This window comes from Trifolium pratense, linkage group LG5 (assembly GCF_020283565.1).
Source record: "Trifolium pratense cultivar HEN17-A07 linkage group LG5, ARS_RC_1.1, whole genome shotgun sequence".
NCBI lineage: Eukaryota > Viridiplantae > Streptophyta > Magnoliopsida > Fabales > Fabaceae > Trifolium > Trifolium pratense.
Window position 1 is genome coordinate 34,124,599 of NC_060063.1, and position 10,072 is coordinate 34,134,670.

Sequence of the window (10,072 nt, forward strand, 5' to 3'; positions counted from 1 at the left end):
CTCTTATGTATTGAACATTTACTAGTTAATGAGAGGCGTTAAGTTTGTTTGATTAAAAAATAAAAAAAAATTGAAGGAATATTTTTAGTAAAGGGTAATTTTCGTAGAAACTCTCAAATACTGTACAAAAAAAATATTTGAGAGTTTCTACAAATATATATATATATATATATATATATATATATATATTTGAGAGAGTTTTCAAAAAAAAAGTACCGTATATATAATATTTGAGAGGGTATTTTAAAAAATATATAACATTTGAGATATTTGAGAGTTTCTACCAAAATTACCCTTTATTACAAATATTTCCTCACCTCCCCTTTCATCCATCTACTTTGAACCAAACATAACCTAAAGGAAAATGCTACTCCATCCGATCCTATATATAAGAAAAAGTTTATTTTTTAGATTCATTGTAAAATGATGTATCTAGATAACATTATAGTCTAGATACATTAACTTTACATTGAATTTAAAACAAAAAAAATCCAACCGCCGGAAATTGAAAAACCTCGAAATTGCATATATGAAATAAAAATATGAACTTTACGAGAAATTGAAAGAAATGCTTCAAAACGAGTGATGCTATAAGTATAAAAAATAATAGAAATTGATGAAAAGCAAAAAAAACACACATATTAAAACCCTTTTGTCAATTTCACAAAAAAAAAAACCTTTTGAAAAAAAAAAACCATTTTGAAATTTTTGTAAATTAAAAATCTCATCTCATCTAAAACATCTCATCTCTTTTTTTTATTTTTTTATTTACAAAACATCTCTTTTTATTTTGACAAAATGCAATTTAGGAAATTTCTTTAATTTTCATTTTAAATTTTTTGTAAATTAAAAGAGTAATTTAGGAAATTTTTATTTAAAGAAGTCTTGAAATGACATGTTAAATTATTATTATTTTTTTAAGAAGCTGTTAAATTATTATTACATGTGGACCAATTAAAATTATATAACTTAACAGTGTACCGGTACACGTCCACAAAAGATGTGTACCGGAGTGCTCACAATTAATTATTTTAGTGATAGTTTTAAACCATTGAATCTATAATATGTAAAAAGCCAAGGTTATTTGTCTTTCCCTCTCCTCTTCTCATTCATTCTCAATTCTCATGCATTTGATATTAAATGCTATTATTACAATAATTAATAATTAAATTAATATATTTTATAAACAATTCATATTTGATTAGTGAAAAAATTATTTGTACTACATTAAATGAATTTATTGCTAAATCATAAACAAAATCAATATATTGCCAAAATATGGGAGCCCTTTTTATTTGAAACGCGCCATCACTCCTCACAAATTTATTACTTTTATGAATATTTATGAATTTTATTATATTATCCATCATTTTATAGCAACAATGTTTAAAGCAGTATTAATATGGTAATATTCTTTTTAACCAGTAATAATTTCCTTTCTTAGCAACAATGTTTAAAGCAATATAAGAAAGAATATATTTTTAATAAAAACATGTGCATGAAGTTTTTTTTTTCCAATTACAAGCTTAAATTAAGGGAATAATTGATAATTGATAATGTTACTTGCTCTCTTTGGCTATAAATATTGCTTTTGAGTTTTACAATTTTCACACCATTATGAAATTATGAAATTCTTCTCAAAATCTTTGTCTTTCTTTTTATTGAAACAATTTTTTTATTCTTATTTGTTACATGACTCTGATTCTAAAAACTAATTCAAGTTATGTCATTATATTTTAATATCTTAGTTATATATTTTTGTCAATATGATATTATGAGTTGAATTTAGTCATTTTTTATAATATTTTATTTGCAGACATATGAGAATGTTTATTGGCACAGGTGTGTAGAAGAATTATATGACGTTAACGATTTTGAGACAAAAAATGAGCAATTGAATCCATTTATGATGGAATAGTGTTACATGATTTGTATTTTTAAATATAGATATGTATTACCTAGGTTTCACTTTTTTCCTTTTAACCGATCAAAAAACACATGTAATATATCAATGTTGTTTCCATTATTTATTTGTAGAAGAACTAATGTAGATTTGTTAAATGTTATTTTTATAGCAATACGTAATATAAGACAAACTTCCTTTCACAAGATCAAGTCCATATATAGGGGGTGCCAAGAAAATAATACCACATCACTTGCGTCTAAACATACAAATTGCATAGCACTAAAACATGTGGGCGTTGCCATTAGGATACCTGACAAAAATAAAATATAAAAAATGCGAGCATTGCTACAATGGAGGAAATAATACTGATTTGGTTTTCAAGCACGTGTGTATCTTTTTCTGTTTTTATATATTTAATTAATAATACAAATTTTTCTTTAATAATATAAATTCTAAAGAGAGTGCAATAGTGATCCTCTATTTTCTCATTCAAAAGAAACCACACTTTCTCTAATTTTATAGGTTGTAAAATTTTGGACAAATCATCTATATTATGCCTACTAAACCGTAAAAGTACTAACAAGAGGTATGAAAAATTTATTGAAATCCAATCATTGGTGTTCCTTAATATTAAATTTTAAATTAAAATACCAAACGCCCTCATATGTTGTGGCTGGCGGCTGCCGTAGCTATGGTCCTATGGATTGGAAAAGAAAATTAATTTTACTCCAACAACCAATTAGAATGATTCGATCTTCCATGTCATACCAAGAGGGTGGGGTTAACTGGGGTGACGTGGTGGAAAACATGGTTGTGATTGATTGACAGTGAAAAATTATTTTCTTTTGGTAATGCATATTACTTTTATGAAGGTCCATCTTTTTCTTTTGGTAATTTTTATGAAAATCTATATTTTAACTGTTATTAATAAGATGATTACTTTTTTTTTTAAGATGATTACTTTTTCTTTTTTTGACTCAATGATTAGTTTTTCTTAATTACTACATAAACTTATATTTCTTTTTATATATTAATATGGGATCTATTTTATTTTTGTAGTTTATATTGTAGTTTACATTTCTATTCATATATTATTATAAAACTTTCTTATTTTTTTAAAAAATTCTATGTGGCCTATATCTATACTAATCTATACTAAACTATACTAATATTATATTTGGGACTTATTTTTCAAAACATTTTGTACACGTGGCAGTCCCACAATGAAAGTTCATTTTCATGCATTTCATATTTAATGTTATTATTTTCACCAAACTTATTAAGGAAAATGATATCGTGTTTAATGTCCACAATAATTTTGTTGATTCTCCTATTTTTCTCTCTAATAATCGGATTAACCTATGCATATCACGAAAAAAGGGTATGTAAACATATAAATCCCGATTAACCTTAAAAAATTGTACGTGTATTTATTGTTGTTTATTGCTCATTCCCCTTGACAGAAAAGCATTGCGTTTTAACTCAATTCATAATTAAAGGCATTTTATTATTTGCTACTAACACACTCCAAATATAAGGAAATTAGCGTTTTAATATAAATAAAGGGTAATTAACTTTATTCACAAAAAAAGGGTAATTAACTTTTGTTCGACAATTGAACAAAGAGTAAAATTGAGACCAATTTTGTAATTCAAATACATGGAATTTTGAATATGATTATAAATTAAAAATACTTAATTATGTCCCAGAATTTTGACTTGACTTCTCATACCATAACCTTTTCAACTTAATAATGGACATTTATTTAAAACTGAACTACGATAAATGTCACAATTCTCAATTAATTAATTCAGAATCATGAATTAAAGGAACGAAAATCAGATTTTCTAAATTTTTTTTTTACTTTTGTTTCAAATTGTCAGTTTTTCTATACAAAATCAAAATAATCAATGCAATTTTTTTTTGACTTCTAATGCAAATTTTCTTAACACTCTGTCAACGTACTAATCTTATACTCCTACATGTCAAATTCTACATGATTCTTAAAAAAAAAAACACTACATGATTCTTCAGATTTTTTTTAAGGAAAAAACTTTTCAAATGCAATAAGAATATAATAGTGAAATATTCTAGCCTTAATGAGTCACGGATAGTTTTTAATTAGTCAATTCAATTTCAAAATTTAAATGACTTTTGGTAAAAAAGAAATGTAAATGTTTTTTCTAGAAAAAAAATTCAAATGTTATTATACTCCTAAATAATTACTTTGCTCCTAAATAATTCCGTTAAAAATTATATTCAAATTCATTTTTATATTAACTTTTATTAAAAATAATTTAAGGTACACGAGATGATACTTACTCTAAGACATGAAACACCTTAGAGTTCAAAGAATAGTTGCATTTTTTTTTTTAATTATGAAATTAAATGTTTCATTAATTCATATAAATTCATATAAATTCATATTTTCAATTTTTGTAAGAAAAAAATCATATATTCAATTAAATGTGACAAAAATAGTAGTTTTTTTAGGTTTCATTTCATGTTGCTAAGTGTTGTAAAAAAAAAAAAAATTCATGTTGCTAAGTGTTGATTATGCATCTTTTTCCATAAAAAGTGGTCAGTATACTTAAGTATGCAGAAATATTTTGGACAAAATCGATGAACCCAAAAAATCAAATCAAAGTGAAAATTACTCGATGTTTTTTTACTTTAAGTCAAAAAATTAACTAAACCAAAAAAACTAAACTAAATTTGTTTGTTTTTTGTTTTTGATTTTAATTAACCAAGGAACTGCACCAATAAATTTCTTAACCTTACGAATTTCACTTTGATTTTGCCTACGAGGTAACACTCAAACAATACGAGTTAACATGCTCATGTTTCGGACTCAATAAAACAATATGTGTCAACAACCTGAAATTTATCATTCTCTTCATCATTAAGTTCAACAAAACCATCATTCTTCTCTTCATGCTTCAAATTCTTTGCGTTTCAAATTCTCTTGAATAGTTTGATATCTGTGTTTTCATTTCTTTAAATCCATTGCATGTAACAAGTTCTCTCGGGTACAAGGGCGGATCCAAACCTGACATATTGGTGTGGCTGAAAAAAACACGTTCACAAATTTCATAGTTGAAAAAACATGTTTGATGCTTGCAGTTGCTACCAGCAAGACCAAAGCCAATTTCAGAAGCTTATAAACCATATCAAATGTGTTGCACTTATTTGTTTTCACAAGTTTTGCACAAAGATCTTATGTTCTTTTAACTTTGCAAATTTTGAGTCACATCAAACATAATTCTGAAGCTGATGTCAGGATTATAGCTTGAAATTTGAGACGTAATTTCTAGATGTGTTTCCAACTATTCATAATCAACAACTTTAACACTTTCATTGTTTGAGTTGGGTAGAATTTCAGCATAGTATTAGTGCATCCTGCAGGATATGAAGTAAGCAAATTATACAATTACAATTTATGCAAAATCTACATAATTCGTTTGGGGCTTAAATATGCAAAAGGTCCATGTACTGACGGGTCATTTGAGTTTTAGTCCCTGCATTTTAAAAACTTTTCATTTTGTCACTGCACTTTCAATTTATTTTAAAAAAATAGTTCGTAAGCTGACTTTTGTGCTAATATCAAGAACAAGTATCCAGATTTTAAATTCTATTTTTTTCATGTTGTCCTTGAGTCAAAGAGACCATTGGTGATTTGATTTCAATAATGATGTGATTTGTAAATCTGTGGAAGGTGTACTTTTGAAAGTGAAGTTGTTGTAAAAAGATGTTTAAGATGTATTCCAGCTCTTGCGGAACATTATGCTGGAAACATGTTATTACCCAAAGAGATGAATGGAATTGATGTGGATATGTTCTGGTGAATAACTGAGTGGAAATAAGAAAGAAAAAAAATGTCAAGCTTTGGAAGGTACTTAAATATAACATATTTATTAGAGATCACCTCACTAAAAAGATTGATATAGGAAAATGTCAAGTTTTGGAATGGAATTCATGTGGATATGTTCTTGGTGTAGTTGTGTTTGTATATTTTTTTATTGTTGTTATAAGAAAATGGCATGTTGCTCCATTTGCTTTGTACATTGTGGTCATTTAATCTCTTGCCTTTAGTTAACATTTTATATGTGTCATAAACAATTCATATAAATTCCTTCAAAAAAAAAATTCATATAAATGACAATAGCTTGAGGATTTTTACCCAAACTCCACTACCAAGATCAATGTTTAATCTTACCACCGAATCGGTTTCATTTGATTTGTTTCATGATTTTAAGTTTTGCGTTATAATCACTATAACACGCTTTATCTTGAATTTTATTTGTTTTGTAATATTATACTTATATTGAATATTAACATTCAATATTTGATATAGAGTAATGAGTCGGAGTAGCAAACAAGTTCTTCAATAGCCAAGTTTTTGGCCAATGTAAAACCTCTATAAACGACATAAAGTTTCACAAACATCATTTCAGACGACTCACGAATGAAGCCAGAAAAGTTTGATAAGTAAAAATCTAAATTGTTTATGTTCTGGACTGGGCCAAAAGCTGGCCCAATCACTTCCTGCCTGACACGTCAGCCAATGACGTGTCCTCCTCGACATAACGGATAGGCAGCACGTTAAACACGTGCTCATCTATCCACGCATGTTGATCCATTCAACCACGCCTTCGTCAAGGAGCTTATCCATTACCTGCGAATAGTGGAACAACTCCAACCAAGATAGAGGCAAACAACCGCCTCCCCTACGATACAAGGACTATCTTGGCAGTTGAGTCTATTGGGCCGGTTATTCCAGCCCAATAGACCAACCTTTGGCCCAGCGCCGGGGGTAACTATATAAGCTCTCCTAGACAGGAGAGCCCGGTATTCTATTCATTCTACTCTCTCACTTCTTTCTTGTATCTCTCTCATTCTCTTGCTGACTTAAGCATCGGAGTGCCTGCAGGTACAAACCCCCCCTCTGGTGGACGATTTGCTCAACGGACCAGCCATCTTCATTCTGATCAACAGGTTAGATCAGTGGCGCCGTCTGTGGGAATTGAGTTCTTCCCCATCTTTTGTCTTCCTTCAAGACTCTTAAGATCAAAATCGATTCTTTTTCAACCAACAATTCTCTCCATGGCTAGTTCATCATAGCAATTCAATAATACTACCGGCGACGCAAACGTCTCCGACGTTCTACCCTCTCCCTTACGAGAGCCTGATACTATTTTGTCACCGGCGCGTGACAATAACACAACAATTGGTCCAGAAAGCGACCCCCATGATGGCCGGGAAACCTCCGTCTCATTTGACGAAGAAGACGTTGAGGTCTTGACCGAACGTCGAATGGGCAAACGCTCTCAACCTACACAGGAGATTCCGGTAGACACCGCCGGACAGGTCACCACCCTGGCCAATTCTGATATCGCAGCCTTAATTGCTGCCTTGAAGCAAACAACTGAGTTCGTGCAGGCTCAAGGTCGTCGACTGGATGAATAGAATAACAGACTCGCCGCGCTGGAGAGGAGCCGGCGCCGCAGAAAGACCAACTCTCCCCCGCGGAGACACCGTGCTACTTCATCCCCTCCCCGTCAGGCGCCTGTCAAACAACGACGCCCTGACCTAGAGAGGGTCGAACAACCTGCTCGGAAGAGAGAGCGTACTCCTCCTCTTCGCGAGGGTAGACTCTCCCCGGGCAAGAAGGGAAAGCAAGATGTTCAGCGCCGCCATTCACCTCAAGGGATGGTGCTTATGACCAAGCAAGGCGCGTCGGGAAGCTACCACCCTCGCAACTACAACAGGTCTCGTAGCCCAACGCCTATGCCCGACTATTACTCTCCCCGGTCACCCGATGACCATTCTCCCAACGGGAGTGACGAGGGCGATCCCTGGTGCCCTCTTACCAGAGGCATCTTGAAGGCACCTATTCCCAAGGGCTTCGAGAGACCTCCTACGCTTCCTGCGTACGATGGTTTGACTGACCCCGACGATCACACAGCCAATGTCAACGCTAATTTAGATTTCAGGAATATTAGCGGTGCTATTTGATGCAGACTTTTCCCAACCACGCTGAGGAAAGGAGCAATGACATGGTACCAAAGCCTGCCCCCTCAATCTATTCATTCATGGAGGGACCTTACAGACCAGTTCTGTAGACATTTTACAGCTTCCCGCAAGCATCCAAAGACTATGCTTGCCTTAGAGGCCATATACCAAGCTGAGGAAGAATCTCTCCGTAACTTTATCGAGAGGTTCAATAAAGAAGCCGTGCAAGTCGACACAACCGACGACATGAAAAAGTACTTGCTGCAAAGGGGCCTTCGCCCGAACAGTGACTTTGCCAAAGCTGTTGGCATTGAAAAGCCACCCACCTGGGACGACCTCCTCGTCAAAGCTCAAGCGTACATTCAGTACGAGGAAGTCCAGGCAGCAGATGTTGCCCGCCTTGCCCGACCTGGGAGTAGCCACTCTACCCGTGAGTCCTCTCATAGGAGCGATGATAGGGGCGGCGACAGGGGTGTAAGTTTAAGAGTGCAACCTAATAGGGTGGATGAATTAGGTTTTAAGACTTTTTGGTTATTTTAGAGATGTTTTGGATTCCTTTTATTTTTCTTGAAAGTTATGATGAAGGTAATAACAATATGCTGAAAAATAAAAGAGAAAAGGGAAAGAGAAAAGCGACACAAGAGAATTATAGTGGTTCCCCTATCGGTACGTCCACTCCCTTCACACCCCGCGAAGGAATTCACTATGTTAGAATCTTTGTTACAAGCAATCTTACCCCAAGACCCCCTAACAATCTTTCTAACATACACAAGATAGCACCCCACTATCTTTAACCACAAGAATCTTCACCAAACCCTATGGTGAAATTCTCATACAACACAAGATAGCACCCCACTATCTTAAACAACACTTGTTTCCACAACCTTGGAAAACAAGCAACAATACAAAGTTACAATGAAGAAAACTATGTATGGCTGTTATCAAATCAATATCACTTTAATAATGTATATATCTTAGTGCTCAGAAACCTTTTTGGATATGAAAATATAATCAAGGTTTCACAAGATATGTGTATGAAAGTTTATGAGAAAAAGTGATATTAATAACTTAGAAATATAGTGAATATGAAAGTTGTTATTGATTGTAATGATCACAAATATATTTATAGAGGCTTTAGAAAATGTCCATGAAGCAAGACAGCTTTTAGAAAAAAACTTATAATAAAAAGTTATGTTTAAAAAATGCAATGGTTCATAAAATATGCATTCTGTCCAGGACATATTAAGACTGTTGTTACGAACAGGCGATGTAAAAGGAACTGGTTTCAAAATTCAAACGTTGCACTGCTTTGAATTACCAACAGCAACAGATCATTTTAAAACGGTTAACGACCGAACAGATTTAAAAGGTCCTGACACCTATTTTTCAAAATCAGTTTTTTATAATTTTAAAAGCTTGCTTCATAGGACTTTTATATTCAACTTAGAAATTTATGTGTAATTAATTTTAAAATAATTTCTGAGCATTCTAAGTTATATATTTATTAAAAGTAATAAATCAAAGATAAGGACCATACTTACAAATAATTTAAATACTAAGTCTAATACTTTGGTCTTGATGTTGTTTCCTCATGTTGAGCCTCAATATGCTTTCTTCTTTTATGATGTGAGTTTGTTATCATCAAAACCCAGCCAAGTTCAAGAAGGAAATCTTCTTCACAATCTCCCCCTTTTTGATGATGACAAACCATATCTTTTTGACATTGTTGCTCAATGAATCTCCCCCTATCTTGTATGTCTCCTCCTTTGTTTTGCAAATGAATATCCTGAAAAATTTTAACCACAAAACACACACTAGTAGAAAAAAGCTTTTTTACATCTGGCGAAAAACACTTTTTACATCTGAAAAATTTCAGATGTAGGCGCACGAGACTTAGTAAGTATACACGTTTTACATCTGGCGTAGTCAGATGTAAAAAAACACTTTTTACCTCTGACCAAGGCGAAAATCAAATATTATTTTTTTAAATTTAAATTGGACCTTTTACATCTGACTAAGTCCACCAGATGTGAAATCTTAATTTTTTTTTTTTGAAAAACCTGCGGTTTTTTTTATATATTTTAAATCTTTTTTTTTTATTAAAAAAATCTAACCCACAATGCTAACAATATAACATAACTTGCATCAAGAACA